This window comes from Salvelinus sp. IW2-2015, unplaced genomic scaffold (assembly GCF_002910315.2).
Source record: "Salvelinus sp. IW2-2015 unplaced genomic scaffold, ASM291031v2 Un_scaffold7783, whole genome shotgun sequence".
NCBI lineage: Eukaryota > Metazoa > Chordata > Actinopteri > Salmoniformes > Salmonidae > Salvelinus > Salvelinus sp. IW2-2015.
The window spans coordinates 3,561-12,675 of record NW_019949043.1 but is presented as its reverse complement, the minus strand read 5'-3'; the positions used below and the strand labels follow the sequence as shown (position 1 = coordinate 12,675).

Here is a 9,115-nt window from a genome sequence, read left to right as displayed (position 1 = left end):
ACACACACACACACACACACACACACACACACACCATGGGGCTGTTGCAAAGCTTTTATTGAAGGAATTGGATTTAACATGACAACATGTTCCTGCCAAAGGTCCAATGTAATGTAGCGTACAATGTGTACAGCCAATAAGATGTGGCGTACAATGTGTACAGCCAAAAAATTAGGGTGTAATTAACTTTAGCAGCAGAGGGTCACATCGTGTTTTATTGGATTACATTACATCAATGACTATATCATCTTATCATTGGCAATTCAACGTTCCTGTGTTGCTCACGCATGTATCCAGCGGTGGCTGGTGTCACTATAAATCGGAGGATGGGCCCGTAGTAACGTCTGGAACCGGATGAAATGGATCGGTATCGAAGACGCTCCAAAACACGCAGGTTTCCATTTGTCTGACGCTATATTCCATTTACACCGTTCCAGCCATTTACTACGAGCCGTCCTCCCATCACCAGCCTCCTCTGTCCGTATCACACATCACCACTCGGGATATTTCAGAGTGCTAAATAGTACCTGTTAGACATGGAAAGGTACGACACTACTGTAGATGACACAGAGCGTCTGTGCCTAATGGCATCCAATGCCCTCTGTCGTCCACTACTTCTGACTAGGACCCTATGAGATCTAGTCCAAAAGTAGTGCACTACATAGGGAATAGGGCGCCATTTGGGGCACATTACAAGCTGTGCTACAGGCATGGAGAGTGTAGCCAAAGACAATTTGCTGCAAAAAAAATACAACATTAAAAAGAGGCAGTTGTTGACAACAGAAATACAATGGAATGGAAGAATGTACGTAACAAAACACAAACACAATTCTTCCTGTCCCCTCAAGCCGTTTCTTTCACCTCATATATTTGTTTATATCAATAATTGTTTAAATGTAAAAAAAATAGCAAAGCTTTGATGAGCAAAGGGAGGGGGACACAATGAGGCTACCGGTATATCGATCGACCTGATCGAGCCATCCGTTACTTCCTTGGTATGGTATTAAAGTAAAGATGTATTTAAATAATGTGTGACAACTGTCCACTGTGGATTAAAACACTAGTATTGGTGTCGTGATGACCATACAGCCTTCAGTATGGGTTCAGACCTCCTCTCTACCTTGGTTAGAGCTTGTTGATGACCATACAGGCCTTCAGTATGGGTCCAGACGCACCCTCTCGTACTTGGTTGGGTCTGGTGATGATGGTACACGCCTTCAGTATGGGTTCAGTCCCCTCTCTACCTTGTTAGGCCTGGTGATACCATCAACTTCAGTATGGGTTCAGACCCCTCTCTACCTGGTTAGGGCTTGGTGAATGACAGTACAGCCTCAGTATGGGTTCAGACCTCCTCTCTACCTTGGTTAGAGCTTGGTGATGACCATACAGCCTTCAGTATGGGTTCAGACCCCTCTCTACCTTGGTTAGTCTTGGTGATGACAGTACAGCCTTCAGTATGGGTTCAGACCCCTCTCTACCTTGTTAGGCTTGGTGATGACAGTACAGCCTTCAGTATGGGTTCAGATCCCCTCTCTACCTTGGTTAGGCTTGGTGATGACCATACAGCTTCAGTATGGGTTCAGACCCTCCTCTACCTGGTTAGGCTTGGGATGACAGTACAGCCTTCAGTATGGGTTCAGACCTCCTCTCTACCTTGGTTAGGCTGGTGATGACAGTACAGCCTTCAGTATGGGTTCAGACCCCCTCTCTACCTTGGTTAGGGCTTGGTGATGACAGTACAGCCTTCAGTATGGGTTCAGACCTCCTCTCTACCTTGGTTAGGGCTTGGTGATGACAGTACAGCCTTCAGTATGGTTCAACCCCTCTCTACCTTGTTAGGCTTGTGATGACAGTACAGCCTTCAGTATGGGTTCAACCCCCTCTCTACCTTGTTAGGGCTTGGTGGTGACAGTACAACTTCAGTATGGGTTCAGACTCCTCTCTACCTTGGTTAGGGCTTGGTGATGACAGTACAGCCTTCAGTATGGTTCAGACCCCCTCTCTACCTTGGTTAGGGCTTGGTGATGACAGTACAGCGCTTCAGTATGGTTCAGACCCCCTCTCTACCTTGGTTAGGGCTTGGTGATGACAGTACATCCTTCAGTATGGGTTCAGACCTCCTCTCTACCTTGGTTAGGGCTTGGTGATGACCATACAGCCTTCAGTATGGGTTCAGACCTCCCTCTCTACCTTGGTTAGGGCTTGGTGATGACAGTACAGCCTTCAGTATGGTTCAGACCCCTCTCTACCTTGGTTAGGGCTTGTGATGACAGTACAGCCTTCAGTATGGGTTCAGACCCCCTCCTACCTTGGTGTAGGGCTTTGTGATGACCATAACAGCCTTCAGTATGGGTTCAGACCCCTCTCTACCTTGGTTAGGGTCTGGTGAGACAGTACAGCTTCAGTATGGATCAGACCCCCTCTCTACCTTGGTTAGGGCTTGGTGATGACAGTACAGCCTTCAGATGGGTTCAGCCCCTCTCTACCTTGGTTAGGGCTTGTGGTGACAGTACAGCCTTCAGTATGGGTTCAGAACCTCCTCTCTACCTTGGTTAGGGCTTGGTGATGACCATACAGCCTTCAGTATGGGTTCAGACCTCCTCTCTACCTTGTTAGGCGTTGGTGATGACCATAACAGCCTTCAGTATGGGTTCAGACCCCTCCTCTACCTTGGTTAGGGCTTGGTGATGACCATACAGCCTTCAGTATGGGTTAGACCTCCTCTCTACCTTGTTAGGCTTGGTGATGACAGTACAGCCTTCAGTATGGTTCAGACCCCCTCTCTACCTTGGTTAGGCTTGGTGACTGACCATACAGCCTCTCAGTAGGGTTCAGCCCCTCTACACCCTTTGGTTGGCTTGGTGGATGCACCATACAGCCTTCAGTATGGGTTCAGACCTCCTCTCTACCTTGGTTGGGGCTTGGTGATGATGGTACATCCTTCAGCCCTACTGGATAACAATATGCTCCTATACCGCCACTTGTTTGTATGTGAACAGATGAACTAGCCACAGACAGTTAGCACAGCCTTAGACAATCATAGGGCCAAAAAAGACACCGTACCCGTTGTAACACAAAGAACAGGGCCGAGGGGGGTCTCACTGGGACACAGTAACAAGCCTCGTAAGAAGGAAGTCACAATGTAATAATAAGATTCATTGAAATGATGTTTTGTTTGGCTTTTCTCACATCACGATAGAGAGAGTTATTAGAGGGAATTAGTAATTAAACGTTTATTCCAAGTACATTTAATTAAGGAATTAATTTGTAAAGATAACAAAGGCCTAAAAAAAAAAGATCATCCTGCAGTACATGAGACTTGAAAATATCTCCACCACATGTTTCAAACACTCATTCGGAGTAAATGTGTAAGGAATATCATACTCCCTTCTTGTCCCATCTACAATTCATCTAAGAGATGAACCTACACACCACATAAACAAATGGATGGATGTCAATGGGGTAAACCTACAGACGGAAAACAGTGACTCACAACACAGCGCAGACCTAAAGCACGAGGATTGTTTCTGACAAAAAAAAGGGTCTTCACGAAGAACAATACGTACGGTCGAATCCGTTTAAATAGTATCTCCTTTAATAGTCAAATTGTCTGCATATCTTTATCAATAAAATGTCAATGCAATTAATTATACAAAAAACAATTACAACGCCGATATGTATCTTCTTTGTTTATTTTATTTTTTTAAATCATAAAACATAATAGTGAGTTTATAGCAGGAACAACTACTCCAATGTCCTATTTGAGTCAAAGTAAAGATACCTTAATAGAAAATGACTCGAGTAAAAGTATCTGGTTTTAAATGTACTTTAAGTACAATGGTGGGAAAAGTACTAAACTGTTAGGATAAAGTAAAAAGGCTATAAATCAAATTCCCGACGGCATGATATTCTCTTAAGTTTTTTAATTTACGGATAGCCGGGGGGCACACTCCAACACTCAGAAGTAATTTATAAACGCACGGTGTGTGCTTAGTGGAGTGCACCAGATCAGAGGCAGTGGGGATAACAACACCTTTCTCTCGATAAGTGGGTGAATTGGACCATATTGCTGTCCTGCTTGAGAACGATAAATGTAACGAGTACTTTTGGGTGTCAGGGGAAAATGTATGAGAGTAAAAAGTACATTATTTTCTTTAGGAATGTTGTGAAGTAAAAATAAAAGTTGTCAAAAATATAAATAGTTAAGTACAGACACCAAAAAACTACTTAAGTAGTACTTTAAAGTATATATTTTTTTACTTAAGTACTTTAAACCACTTCGGTTCAGAAAATACTTATTTACTTATTGGTAAACCAGAAAAACACACAGAGGGATAATAAATCTAACAGCTCTCTACCGGTTTGTACCTGTTGATTTGATTTGATTACCACCGTGGCCTCCAGCCAATGAACGCTGAACCAGATCATTTTAAGGGAAAATGACAGAGATGTTATAGCGATCACTGACAGAGATGTTTATAGTGATCACTGACAGAGATGTTTATAGTGATCACTGACAGAGATGTTATAGCGATCACTGACAGAGATGTTATAGTGATCACTGACAGAGATGTTATAGCGATCACTGACAGAGATGTTAGTAGAAAATCCAAAAAACTAGCTATAAGTAGTACTTTTTAGCTATATATTTGGCATTTTTTACTTAAGTACTTTAAACCACTTCGGTTCAGACCACAATACTCTTAAATCTTAACTTATTGGATAATACCAGAAAAACAAGACGGGATAATAAATCTAACAGCTCTTCTAGAACTGCCGGTTTGTACCTGTTGATTTGAGTTTGATTACAACATATACCAGGCGTAGAGAGCTCAGACCAATGAACGCTGAACCCATCAGTTGTATTAACAGGGAAAATGACAGAGATTGTTATAAGCGATCACTTTGACAGAGATGCATTTTTATGTGATCACCATGACAGAGATGTTTAAGAAGACATTTCGATCAAAGAGATGATGATCATAAGAGCGATCAGCCTCGACAGAGATGTTATAGGAAAGACAACCAGTTTTGTGAATTCAGACAAAAGATGAATCACTGACAGAGATGGTTTTATCACTGCGATCAGCTGGACGAGATTGTACTCTAGGATCGAACAGACAGAGATGCTTATAAAGCGGATCACTGAAGAGATGTTATAGTGATCACTGACAGATGATTTAATATAAGCGATCTACTGATCAGAGATGATATTATAGTGATCACTGACAGAGATGTTTATAAGGGATCACATGACAGAGATGTTTATTAGAGCACATCGTGAAAACGTGGCGATCACTGTACCCAGAAGATGTATTATGGAGCGATCACTTGACAGAGATGTTATAGTGCATACATGACAAGAAGATGTTATAAGATTCAAGCGGTGACTGACAGCAAGATTACTAGGTGAAGCGATAAGTTATGATAAAGCGATCACTGACAGAAGATGTTTATACACGCGATCAAATGAACAGAAGGAATGTTTTATTATTAAATTCGTTGTATCCACTACGGACAGAGATGTTATAGCGATCACTCAGTGACAAGATTATGTTTATACTTGGATCACATGACAGAGATTTATACCGGGAAGATCACTGTACAGAGATGTTAGTAAAACTACGTCAGACTACCTGAACAGAGTAATGTTACTATAGCGATCACTCGACGAGAGATGTAATATAAATACATATAGAGCTGAGTTAATTGTAGTAGAGATGTTATAAATGGCTGATCACCTACTTTTGGACAGAGATGTTTATAGCGATCATAACAAAGAATGTATAACGTGTTGGGTTACTACTGACAGAAGTAGATGGTATGAATTAGAAAAGTGCTCACTGGACAGAGATGTGTTATCGGTGTGATGCGCATCACTGACTGTAGATGTTGTAGTAGTTGTTCACTGACTAGGTACGAATGTTCTAGAGGATCAAGCTAGACTAATGAGATGTTATAGCGATCACATTTGACTAGACGATGATAAAATAACAGGGTTGAACAGGAATGAAAGACAAATTAGCTTTTCATAGCTCGTGGATTACATTTCTAAAATTACCTTAATGCCGAATACTCCATCAGAGATAGAATGTACGAGCGTCACTGAGAGACTAGTTATAACAAGCGAATACTACATGACAGAGATGTTTAGCAGGATAACATGACAGAGCATGTTTATAGCGATCATGACAGAGAGTTAATAGGACACTGACAGAGATGTTTACTCGCCTGCAGGATCTTACTCAGCGATACAGAGATTTTACGTCACTGCGAATAGTAAGTGATCACTTGACAAGAGTGTTTATAGCGATACTGAGAACGATGTACGATCCGACAACGTTGTAGTGACACTGACAAGTATTTGATAGAATCACTGTAACAGAGAGGTTTATAGCTCAGACAAGATGATACGATCACTGACCACAGAAGATGCTATTATGAGGTGATAGCTGACAGAAGAGTTTATATGATGGACCACTGACAGAGATGTTATCATTGTGATCGCACTGACAGAGATGTTATAGCGAACACTGACAGAGATGTTATAGACGGCACTGACAGAGATGTTTATAGGTATCTCACTGAGCAGAGGATGGTTATAGCGATCACTGACAGAGATGTTATAGCGATAACAAGTTTATTGCGCACTCACTGACAGAGAAATGATGTTTATACGCGCTCACTGGACAGGAATGTTTACCAGGGATCCACTCTGACACCGAAGATGTTTATATAGCTCGATGTATCGGGAAAGAGAATGTTATAGAGCGATCAACGTGGACAGACGATGTTTATAGGAATCAAGCTGACCAGAGTACTGATTTATGGGCGATGCAGGTGCACGAGCACTGATATTTAAATGATAAGACGTCAAGACATCAGGAAGCATTAGTTTATGGTATACTAATTTACGCTCGAGTAGATGTTTTATAGTGTCACTGACAGAGATTGTTATATAATAGTTTAATAAGCGTTTTACCACTGTACTATATGATATGGTTTTTAGACGACAACCTCATACTGACAAGATGTTTCTACAGGGCTGTATAACATAAGCAACATGTAAGATTGTGGTAAGTGACACGAGACAGTACGTTATGTTTATTAGCGATCGGACTGTGACAGAGATGTCCTATAGGCGCTATTTGGTAGAGAGGTAAGGAGATGTTTGATAGTGGATCACCGACATGCAGATTGTTGGATCCAGTTGATCACGACAGAGATTTTTTATAAGCAGGGTCAGGTCTGAAAAAGAAAGATGCTTTATTAGCGATGCGCACTGAAAAGAGATGTTTAGGTGTTTTGTGAAGTTCACTAGAAGGGCAGTGTTCTTAGATTGCGCCACTCGACGCGACCACTTGACAGAGATGTTATAGTGATCAACTGACAGAGATGTTTATGCGATCACTGACCAGAGATGTTATATCGCCAGATCTATCTAAAGAAGATGACTTTGAAAAGTGATCACTGGACAGAGATGTTTATAGCGACTCACTGACAGAGCTGTTATAGGCGATAATAAGACTAGTAGCTGTGATCTCTAAGAGATAGGGAGTGGGGATCACGTGTGATACTCAGATGATTCGCTCTTACTAATGAGAGTATCACTGAACACAAGAGACTGATTCAATATTAAAACTTGACGCGTAGTGAACCATAGTTACAGGAGTGGTCTATAGAATTTTGAAATTCGCGATCACTGACTAACGAAGACATGTTTATCAAGCGTCATGCTCTAGAACATGGATATATAAAGTGGCTTGTAGATTGAAGTTCTGTTCCCCTGAGAATAGCGATAATACTGACAAGTATCGATGTATAATAGCGACACTGACAGAGAATGTTATACCGGTTAATAAGATAGGCGAATCGACGGGTACAGTAGATGTTTCTAGTTACAGCGATCACTGACATGAGCTGTTAATAAAAGTCAGATCTACTGTCGAAAGATGAATGTTTGATGCGATCAGCTGACAAGATTTATAACGCACAAGAATTGAACTGGCTGGCGTTTAAATGCGATCAGGCCATAGAAGAGATGTTATAGCGATCACTGACAGAGATGTATTGCTATAGAGCGATCACTGACTAAGATTTAACATCAACCTAGGACAGATGGTTTGATTAGCACATGCACAGAGATGTATATACGCCGACTCTACGCACATGCATGATGTTATAGCTGATCCACTGACAGAATTTATAAGCGATCACTGACAGAGATCGTTTTATAAAGAACTCCGGATTCACTGACAGCCTGATTGTTATACTGCGACTGCACTGATCAGAGATGTTTGATTACTCTAACTCGTACAGAGTTTAACCACGTGACTAGAGATGTTAATAGACGTTCTCCCACTTCAGAATGTACTTAAGATCTGCAGGTTATCGTCCACTGTACAAGTTTATCAAGATCCTGACAAGTGTCTGCGATCACTGAACAGATTTTGCGAACAGAGATTGTTATAAGCGATCACTGACAGAGATGTTTATACGATGTTGTAACACTTGCATAACGTTTCTTTCTGCTTCTTTTCGATTTATTTCCCAGAAAGAGATTCTTATCATCATTTCTATATGGTTACTCTGTAAGAGTATCTGTTAACCCTGTGTATGGAACTGATATTACTGTAAACTCAATATAATGAATACAGTGAACTGGGATGTGAATTACTGTATAATCTCTAAATTAATACAGTGATGGAAATTACTGATTATACTCTAAATTAATACAGTGAACTGGATGTGAAACTGTATACTCGCTCTAAATTAAATACAGTGAACTGGGATGGAATATGGAATTACATCTCTCTCTAAATTAATACAGTGAACTGAGGATTAAATTAGCTAATATTACTCTCTAAATTACATTCAGTGAACTGGGATGCTGATTACTTATATCTCTCTAAATTAATACAGTGAATGGGATGTGAATTGACCTCTCGTATATATCTCTAAATTAATACAGTGAACTGGGATGTGAATTACTGTATACTCTCTAAATTAATACAGTGAACTGGGATGTGAATACTTGTAAACTCTCTAAATTAATACAGAAGAACTGGGATTGAATTTACTTATTACAATCTCTATAATTAATACAGTGAATCTG

At 40.8% G+C, this 9,115-nt stretch overlaps 3 long non-coding RNA genes across 3 annotated transcripts in view; 1 reads left to right on the top strand and 2 right to left on the bottom strand.

The window, feature by feature from the left end:
* The first annotated feature begins 1,072 nt into the window (after positions 1-1,072).
* Positions 1,073-1,409, top strand: LOC139027155 (uncharacterized). Its single transcript, XR_011479202.1, has 2 exons — positions 1,073-1,157; positions 1,336-1,409. It is a non-coding gene; the product is annotated as an uncharacterized lncRNA (long non-coding RNA).
* Positions 1,410-1,923: 514 nt separating this feature from the next.
* On the bottom strand, positions 1,924-4,598 carry LOC112079376 (uncharacterized). Its single transcript, XR_011479201.1, has 5 exons — positions 2,880-4,598; positions 2,670-2,700; positions 2,537-2,608; positions 2,429-2,478; positions 1,924-2,370 (listed from the first exon to the last, which is right to left on the bottom strand). It is a non-coding gene; the product is annotated as an uncharacterized lncRNA (long non-coding RNA).
* A 4,361-nt stretch (positions 4,599-8,959) lies between these two features.
* LOC139027154 (uncharacterized) overlaps positions 8,960-9,115 on the bottom strand; it is a 3,484-nt gene continuing 3,328 nt past the window's right edge. The window contains exon 3 of the long non-coding RNA XR_011479200.1: positions 8,960-9,041. This is a non-coding gene — a long non-coding RNA (uncharacterized lncRNA). The remainder of the gene's footprint in view (positions 9,042-9,115) is intronic.